Here is a 10940-nt window from a genome sequence, read left to right as displayed (position 1 = left end):
AGAGAGTCGGCGGCTCGGGCGGCGAGAGATGCTGCGGCTCGGGCCTGCGGCGAGAGAGAGGTGTTGCAGCGAGAGATGTTGCAGCGAGAGATGCGACGGTGAACGAGAGATTCGGCGGCTCGGGTGGCGAGGGATGTGAAGGAGAGGAGGGGAAACATTTTTTTTTATTTTAATAAAATACATATTTTATTCATTACTTTTTTATTCATATTTTTTATATTAGTTTTTACATAATTTTATACATTATTTTTTATACATATTTTTTTTATAAGGAAAGAAGAAGGAAAACATTTTTTAAATTAATAAACATTTTATTATATTATTAATATTTTTTTTATTTAATATATTACCGCCGGCATTGGCATTACCCGAGGTGTACCGCGTGGAGGTTGCCGGTCGGATTTACACCTCATATGTCAGAGTATGTGCATGTGTGTATGCGTGTGTGTACTTGTACATGTGTTGCAGTAGAGATGAGGACCCCGCGGTTCGTCACTTCCGCGGTATTTAACGACTCCAAACCCTCTCTACTGTGTGTGTAAATAAAAAATAAAAAATAATATAAGTAAAATAAAAAAAAATAAAAATATAAAAATAAAAAAATATAAAATATAAAAAAATATAAAAAAATAAAAACATAAAAAATAAAAAAAATATAAAATATAAAATATAAAAAATATACGGTGACGGCGAGTGAGCAGCGAGAGAGAGAGAGATGTGGCGGCTCGAGGTAGTGGCATCTACACATAGAAATATAATAATAATAATTTAATATTTTATAGATTTTTTTTTTGGTATTTTAATATACTTACAGCCCTGACGGGACAGTGAGAGAGAGGGGGGGTCGCATCACCCATCGCTGTCATCAGACTCGACATCTGTGCATAGAAATATAATAATTTAATATTTTATATATATTTTTGACATATATTGCGACCGTCTCTCCGTCCTCTCTTGTCAAACGAGAGAGAGAGTGCAAGAGAGACTGCTGCGCAACCTCGTCGTGCCGCTCTCCGTTCTCTTAATACTTGCTCGGTATCACTAATTGCTCGGTATCGTATCTTTTGGGCGCCAGGTGCAATCAGGCCGCACCACTCAACAATATCTCGGTAAATAATCAGCGGACACGACGGCTCGGCCTCGGTAGCTCGGTATCAACAGGGGGTAAAGTGTCGTGGTTCTTTCCGTAAGGAGATTCGGAATCGCAGTCCCGGAGAGAGAGAGGAAATCTCGATATTGATTGTACTCAGAAATAAGATAAGATAAGAATATATTTTCAATTAGTAGCATATAAATAGAGTGAATGAAAATAACTATAACACTATTATCGAGCCGTAGGGAGATCGCTGGGTTTTCTCGAAATCTTTAGTTATCATTGCTCTCCTCCCTTTGTATCCGGCTCGGAATCGAATAGATCATACTCTAATCCAGCGTAACTTATTCTCAAGGATTGTTAATCAATGACTCGATACAATGCTAATATTACAATATATGGAATCACTAGAGTGCATGAAATAATATTCTTTTTTTGAAATGTATCTTTTTGTTAGCAAATTTTTGATAATGTAATTAAGTTCTCTTTCAATTTTTAAGATGGGATTCTTATTGACCACGCAGTAAGTGTTAACATCTGTAAGAAGTTCAGTTACTTTATTATTATAAAAATCCCTCTCCATTGCAACTGTCACATTCCCTTTGTCAGATCGCGTAAATATTATATTATTGTTTTTTCTGCAAAATTTTAATGTGGTATTGTACATATCAATAATTTTTTCATTTATTAAATTCTTTTTATGAAAATTATGTAGATAATAATTAAATTGAGGGATTGCAATATTCCTAATAGTTCTAAGGTTCTATATATTATTTTTTTTCCTATTAGCTTCCAAATCTTTGATAAATTCATGTATGACAGTTTTTTTATTAGAGATAGGAAGGTTGAAATTACTACCCATTTGTAGAAGATTAGATATTTTTGGTGGGATTTCTGTGTTGGCTAAATTAATGAATCATTTATTATTAGTCTTGTTTAATGGGTCAATATCATTAATAATAGAGGACTTGGGATCAATATGGATATCTATGATTGTTTCGTTAGAACTCTTAGTGGTTAAGTTTTTAGTATATTTAATATTCTCAACTAATAATGTGCAAAAGGATTGATGACGTGGAATGGACTGTCAACTTGATCTAATAACAACAGTGAGCTCGTTTGCATGTTTTTTGACATATTTAAAAGTTACCATCTCAGTTAAAAAATGGTTAGCCGATCAAAAACAATATCTATTTTTAATAAATGATATAAGCGTCACCCAATATAAATTTAATGACTCATCAAACCAAAGGTTCATTACAAAATAGACTCTAATGCGTAATATTTCTTAATTTTATTTTTTTTATATATTTACTGAAGAAGGCTGAGGTAACAGCCGAAACGTTTATTTTTTATTAATATCATTGTATATACTAACAAATAAAGTAATTATGTGTTGACATTACATCTCTAACTAATTTAATATGCTCGTTATGGTTGGCTTTGTCTTTCTAAATCCTATTTTTATAATAAAATCCTAAAAAAATCATAAAAATGAAAAGGTCAGGCCATGTTCAAAAGAAGGCACTCAAAAATTTAAACGATCTAATAATAAATTATCACGAAAAGTAACTGATATGTTATTCAAGGTGCCAGTTCAAAGTGAACATACGTAAAGTGTATATTATCTAAATTTAGTAATAATATATTACCATGAAAAATAACTGTGATATTTTATTCAAGGTGCAAGTTCACATTGAACATACATACATATAAGTAAAACTGATTACAATTTGATTCTAGAAAATAAGTGCGATATGTTATTCTTAGTGCACAAAATATAATAGTCGTTTATAGAGATTTGATTTGAAATTCATACTAGCCCGTACAATGAAAAATAATTGCTCGTAATTCCAGAGTACCAATTTGTTAATTACTCAGAAAAATAACATGGCGGCCTGCTCTCAAAAAACTTTCGATGGGTAGAATAAATAATTGAAATAAGAGTTGTGAAAATTGTATAAATTTAAAACCTCCAATCTTTCTTTAGTAAAATTTCGAATTTTCGTATCAACTTCCGATTTGTGTTATACCGTATTTTCAGGGAGTAAGTTATTGATCAGAAAACTTTGCCTTGATGCTCGAAACGGGTGTATATTAAGTAAAATTTATAAATGTACAGTTCTCAGGTCAAGTACAATAAAGCTATACGCTTAAAAAGTTTACTGATTATTTGTCGTAATATACAATAAAAAATTACATATTAATTAAGTGAATAATATCGAAAATTATAAGTCAAATGAAACCTTGCTATTTAAAACCTATTCTTCATGATCGCAAGACACTATTTTCAATTTAAAAGATTTTCTTCAGAAACACAGAAGAAAAAGGTATTTGTATATAGTTTTGTATATTCACTTCGTTGTGTGTAGAGCTTTTAAAAATACGTTGAATCCTTATTCTAATCTAATCTTCTTCTAATGTAATACTTTTCGTACTTCAAATGTTGTAGTAATTATTCTGTAAGAGCTTCGACATTATTTCTAAATGGACATCGAGAAACATCATAGTTTTTTGAGAGCAGGCCGCCATGTTATTTTTCTGAGTAATTAACAAATTGGTACTCTGGAATTACGAGCAATTATTTTTCATTGTACGGGCTAGTATGAATTTCAAATCAAATCTCTATAAACGACTATTATATTTTGTGCACTAAGAATAACATATCGCACTTATTTTCTAGAATCAAATTGTAATCAGTTTTACTTATATGTATGTATGTTCAATGTGAACTTGCACCTTGAATAAAATATCACAGTTATTTTTCATGGTAATATATTATTACTAAATTTAGATAATATACACTTTACGTATGTTCACTTTGAACTGGCACCTTGAATAACATATCAGTTACTTTTCGTGATAATTTATTATTAGATCGTTTAAATTTTTGAGTGCCTTCTTTTGAACATGGCCTGACCTTTTCATTTTTATGATTTTTTTAGGATATCACTTACTTTTTAAAGTACAGATATATAGAGCAGCTTTCTATAATAGTAATTCATGTATAAATTAATAGTAATTCAAGTATCACAAATATATGTATTTTTGATTCTTATCACATAACTTTGTATAAGTAACAATTTATGCAATACAGTTCAAAATAATTGAAATATATGGTATATATGTACATATATAAAATATATAATTATATTATAGTATACATATATATTTTATTTAATCATATATGTAAATGTTTGTATAATTGTAATAACTTTTAACGATACATTGCACATTTATTTCAATTGCAACAGAATGAATTTATATTCTTGTACGAATATTGAAAATAAAGAATGGGCCCCTCCATCGCCCATTCTCGTGAGAACGCAACCATATATTTTTCTTCGTCTCTCCGATTTTAACACGACATACATATTTATGTCTGATAATTTTTTTCTTGATGATACTTTTTGAAATGTCATGAAGCCTAGGTCAAATTAGAAACTTATTGCACTCGTTTTAACGCAGCGCTTACAGCAGCTTTTATAAAGCGCCAGAGCAGCCGATATTTTATTTTGGCGCTTACGGCAACTTTTATACAGCGCTAGAACAGTTGATGTTTTAATGTAGCGTTTACGGCAGCCTTTATACAGCGCCAGAGCAGCCGATGTTTTATTTCGGCGCTTACGGCAGCCTTTATACAGCGCCAGAGCAGCCGATGTTTCATTTTGGCGCTTACGGCAGCCTTTATACAGCGCCATTATTTAATCTGTTCTAAGAACAATATGTATGCCCCTTGTGCTCCTTTGGGCCATTTTTTCTTGAACACTTCCATATCATTAGAATAATACCATTCCGATTTTGTGTCAGCTCTCAACATACACGTGTAGTGACCACGATTCATTTCTTCACCTTCGTGAAATATAGCGCTTATTACCTTGTACTTTTTTTCATTAATCGTGATATTACTCGTCGGCACGGCGTTAATCCGATTGTTGATAATTTTTTTAGAAGCACCGTTTACAAAAGTATATAAATTGAGCTGTATTACTACGACGGATAAAGTTGATTCGATTACGGTTTTCCTTTTCAACACGGTACCCTTACATTCGTTACAATTGCCGTTTATCGTTTCCCATTTAGAAAATTCTACATTAATCAAACTTTGTAGAGTGACACCTTTTTTCCTTTTTAATGTCGAATGTATAGGTAATATTAGCAAACTACTGCTTTCCAGCTTAGTTACATTGTAATTACATTTGACATTCGAGCAACATGTTACGTGCTTTAATTCGAGTTCTAATACATCATTGATGTCGGAATACGTCGACATTAGAGCCGTAAAAAATTCCGAAACATCTTGTTGTGTTCGTTCTTCGAAGCGTTTTCCGACAGATCTTCTAACCGCTTGAATGTTGCAATATTTACGTTCACCATACGCGCAGATAGCATCAGTCAATGCATTCGATGCTTTATTTTTCAGTATTTGTTGCCTAATACGTACGCAATGAAACGCACATTGTAATATTACATTAGCGTAACACGAAACAGCATCGTTATTGCAAAGGCCATATATTTTCCACGTAACTATACTTTCTGGTTCCTCACAATCATAATTCTGCACATCATCAATGATATTAGGGATAGCCCATCGACGATCGTACATTTTCACAACCTTTTTCTCGGACCGATTGATTTGTGGCAGTTCAGATTTGAATATAAATCTCAGTCGATTATATTCCACAATAGCTCTCGAGTTTGCTTTAACTGATGCTGGATTGAAATTTATCAAATGTAGGCCTTCCAATTTACTTACTCGTGACAAACCTACATAGGCTTGACCATCACTGAATACAGTCGTTCCTAAATCCATCATTGCATTGTTACATGTAATTCCTTGACTTTTGTGTATAGTTATTCCATAACTGAGAGACAATGGAAATTGTTTCCGATGTACCACTAATTTGTGGAATACTTCAAATTTAATATCTACTTTCGTTATTGCGATTTCTTTGTTACCCGAAATAACTATTTTGATGGAATCAATACGATTGCCGTCAGCAGAGCGATTAACTGCAACTACATTGCCTATCGTTCCATTGACAAGTCCCAAAGTTACGTCAATGTTTCGTCGAATCATCACTTTAGCGCCAATTTTAATCGCTATTATTCTTTCAATGCCAGCTGTTTCAGACACTTTATCATCTTTGTCTTCTAAAATTTTATGCACCTTTTTTTTCATTGCTGGAGCACAGTCGACATCATCTTCTGCTATCAGTAGAATTTCATCGCTGTCGATTTTATCGAGCATTGCTGTGTTCAAAACCTTGCACAAATAACACGTGGGCAATAAACAAATTGTATCAATCGGTAATTGATTCATATAAGTGCAAAGTTCATTCAATCTTTCGTCGCAACTACTTTCTTTAAAATTGATTCTTCTAGACTGAAGAACATTGATGTCAGAATCCGTTACTAAACCTATTCGTATTCTAGAAAGTATATCACGATATGTATTATCGCATCTTTGTCGCATATTAATCAAAAGTTCGTCGTACTCGAACAATCTCCACAAATCACATCCACCCATGGTACCTAAATACTTCTGAATCTCTGATCGAGACATTTTAACAAACAAAAATTGTCCTTTTACAGGAGGAAGCTGCAACAAGTCCCCAAACAGGAGAATGTGTTTTCTGCCAAAGAAACCATCATCTGTATCTGTCGTATCAAAGATTTCACATAATCGTAGATTGATAAACATAAGTGTCACATTTGAAATCATGGATACTTCATCGATTATAAATAATTCGACATTCTTTAACTTGTCTCTCAAAGTTTTCAAGACCATGTCTGACAATTGCGTATATTTTGGTGTAGATTCATGACTAACGGGTAGTTGAAACATTCTATGGATTGTCAAGCCATCGATATTGAATGCTGCGATACCCGTGGGAGCAGATATGGCAGTCGTTTTTTTCAAATTTATTCTGATCCAATGTTTAATCGTTTCAATTAGAAAACTTTTCCCTGTACCACCCTCGCCACTTACGTACAGTCGCAGAATCTGATTCTTATCTTGTAAAACTTGGCATACTCCATCAAAGACTCTTTTCTGGTCTTTGTTCAATTGCGACATCATTTGCGATAAATCAATCGGGTCGTCAATCTTACCAAAATCTTCCAGATCTTTCATCGCGTCGTCAGCTTCTATCGGATTACAATCCAGTTCATCGTCATCGGATTTGTCTCTGTCTGCTGTTTTCAGATCATTTTCGCGCTTCTCGATTAATTCAGCAACGTTCTCAAAAGCTTTCTGTATTTCTTCGAGCCTTTCGTGATATTTCATTGCCTTCGTTAAAACAGACTCTGAATTCTTAAAGGCATCCGTGTAAGTCTCGAATGTACCTTTGAGTTCACTCAAATTTCTCCATGGTTTGAACAGAAGAAGCAGCAAGTAAAAGTATTTTTCGGGCTCAGTTTTTATATTAAATCGATAATGGTTAATTAAATAACCCTTTTTTCGTTTTTTTAAAAATAAACCCGATGCCAGTTTGTAACACTTGACTTCGTCATTATTTGACATCTGTTTCGTAATTTCCCAGAATTTGGCAAAATCGTACAAATTTAATGATTCTAATTCCTGAGGTCTATTTGGATAGTAATCATCGATGAGTGACGAACAGTAAATATTCGTAGAATTTTCATCGAGAGCTTTAATTTCATTAAATGTTTTAACTTAGTCCCCGTGTCGCGGACTATCCACATGTGGATAGCGTTGCAGAAAATTATTATGAAAAAATAGTATAAATAAAACTGATAACGTAACATAATAAAAGTATTTAATAAATATCAAAAAGTTGCAAATATCATTATATAAATATATATTTATAAAAGAATATGTTTATGATATACTAAACATGTGATATGCAATACTGCATATATGTAATTATATATAATATAAAAAAATATATCACATAATATACGAATACATCAGAATATTTAAAGTCTTCAAAGTGATGATAGTTCACATGATGTCAGATTTACCAAATGTTGACTTTGAACGAGATGTATATCAATTTATTGTAAGTAATGCAAAAAAACTTGAAGAGTTTATTTTTGACCAGCAGTTTTTCTCATTGAAATATTAATTCTTATATTTAGAGTAAAGCAAAAAAACTTGAAGAGTTTATTTTTGACCAGCAGTTTTTCTCATTGAAATATTAATTCTTATATTTAGAAATGTATGTAGAAGTTATAATATGCTCTATTACACATTTAAGGAGGCATATATAAATTATCAATTTTGATATTTTGACATGTTATGTAACAAGAGAAACATGATTATTCTTCATTAATAATATCAGAGGAGGCCACTTTTATATTCTACTTAATTTGTAGTTTCTTATTACTACTAAAATAAATGTACTTTTAATAAGAGTAAATAAAAAAAACGATTTATAAATCATTGTCCGAAAAAAGATGTATAAGCTATGTCAAAGCTGATCTAAAATTTTTATGAAATCAGCTATAAATATTTTAGAAAGAAAATTAAATAATATAAAATTATGTTACTCAAAGAAATGTTTTGTGTGTACACACCGATAAAGTTAAAAAAAAAAGTAAAATTATTTGATACAGCAAAAATTGGAAAATTTATCTGCTCTAAAATGCAAGATGCCAAGTCAAAAATTAAAATTTAAAAACTTATGCAAATTTAAAATTAATATATAATAAAAAGAAATAATAAAATTTTAATATAAGTATGCTGTCTTCTAAGCTGGGCAATAGAGCCAAGGAAACGAAACGAAAAATTAATTAAACGGAACTGTATCTCAATTTGAGATCCCAAAGTTCCACATATAAATTAATTTCGAAACTTACATATGGAGAAATAAGCGAGAAAAATATAGGTCCGAAAAGTCGCTGAAGCGGGAATCGAACCCGCGTCTTTCACTTTCCGGACGACTGCTCTTACCAACTAAGCTATTCAGACCCTTTCGATCCTATATTTTTCATTTGCCTTTTTAGTAGATGTTAGTAAATACCGCCGTGATTAGCCCAAGGCGTGAATAAACTCAGAAATAAATATTTATATGTGGAACTTTGGGATCTCAAATTGAGATACAGTTCCGTTTAATTAATTTTTCGTTTCGTTTTCTTGGCTCTATTGCCCAGCTTAGAAGACAGCATACTTATATTATTTATATTGAGAGCCGATAAAAATATTTATTTCTGAATAAAATTTTAGTTAAAAAAACTGGGCGCGCTGCTAAATAATATTCTAATGATATTAAAATTAAATTGTTACTTTTAAACTCATTGCAATTAAAAGGGGGGAGAAAGAATGAAAGAGGGTTAGAGAGGACGAAAGAAAGTGAAAGAGGACGAAAGAGGGTGAGAGGGAATGAAAGAGGGTGAAAGACGACGAAACAGGGTGAAAGAGGGTGAGAGGGGGAAGAAAAAAAGGGGGGGGAAGGGGGAAAGGGGGAAAAGGAAAAAAAAAAGGGGGAAAGGGGGGAAAGGGACGAAAAAAAGGGGGAAAAGGACAAAGGGTGAGAAAGGGGGGTACGGGGGTGAAAAGGGGAAAGAGTGGGGGGAGGACGAAAGGGGGGGAAAAAGGGGAAAATAAAAAGGGGGAAGGACAAAGGGAGTGGGGAAAAGGGGGAAAGAGGGTGAAAGGTGAAAAATGGGGGGGGAAAAAAAAAAAAAAGTGAAGAAAAAAAGGAAAATAAAGAAGAGGGGGAAAAAGGGGAAGGGTCGAAAAAAGGGGAGGGGGGACGAAGAGGGTGAAAAGGGGCGAAAAAAGGGTTTAAAGGAAAGGGGGAAAAAGGGGGGGAGGGAAATGAAAAGGGGAAAAAAATGAAAAGGGGGGGACAAAGAAAAGGGTGAGAGAGACGAAGGGGTTGAAAAGGGGGAAAAGGGGAAAGAGAATGAAAAGGGTGAAAAAAAATTTAAAAAGAGTGAGAGAAACAAAGGGGAGTGAAAAAGGGGGGAAAGGGGTAAAAAAGGGGCGAAAAAGGGGGGGAAAAGGGCAAAAAGGGGGAAAAAACGAAGAGGACGAAAAAAGGGGGAAAAGGGGGGGAAAAAAAGGGGGAAAGAGGCGAAAGGGGTTTGGGAGGACGAAAGAGGGGGAAAGGGGTAGAGGACAAAGAGGACGAAAAGGGTTTTAAAAGGGGGGAAAAAAAGGGGGGGAAAAAGGACGAAAGGGGGTAAAAAAGGTGAAAAGTGGGGGGAAGAAAAAGGGGAAGAGGAGAAAAAGGGGAAAAGGCGGGGAAAATGGTGAAAAAACCGGGGAGGGTAAAAAAGGGCGAAAAGGGTGAAGAGGAGAAAAGGGGGAAAAAGGGGGAAAAGGGGGAGGCGAAAGAGGGTGAAAAAGGGAAAAGGGTGAAAGAAAAAAAAAGATAAAAAGGGAAAGAAAGATGAGAGAAATGAAAAGGGTAAGAGGGAAAAAAGGGTAAAAAGGGGACAGATGGTGAAAAGGCAAAAAGACCCCCAAAAAAGGGGGGGGAAAAGAGGCGAAAAAAATTTAAAAAGGACCCCCAAAAAGGGGGGAAAGAGGGTAAAAGGGGAAAAAGAGGGTGAGGGGGAAAAAAAAAAGACTTTAAAAAAAAAGGCAAAAAGGGGGTGGTTAGGGGGAAAGAGGGGGGGGTGGGGGGGGGGGGTTTGGGGGGGGATTGGGGGAAGGGGTTGGGGAAAATTTTTTGGGGGGTTTAGTGAAAGGTTTTTAAAAATTTTTTTTATAAAATTAATCCTGATGACGTCACGGGGCGGCGGAAAAGAAAAAAAAAAAGAAGAAAAGAAAAAAAAGACTTTTTTAATTTTTATGAAAAAATCCTTTTTTTCCCCCTTTTTATTCCGGACGGGTTCCATTTTTTTTTCTTTTTCAAATTTTTCGTGGGGATGG

This window comes from Nylanderia fulva, unplaced genomic scaffold (genome assembly GCF_048542155.1).
Source record: "Nylanderia fulva isolate GAGA-0341 unplaced genomic scaffold, ASM4854215v1 Scaffold703, whole genome shotgun sequence".
Classification (NCBI taxonomy): domain Eukaryota; kingdom Metazoa; phylum Arthropoda; class Insecta; order Hymenoptera; family Formicidae; genus Nylanderia; species Nylanderia fulva.
This window is presented reverse-complemented; position numbering follows the sequence as displayed.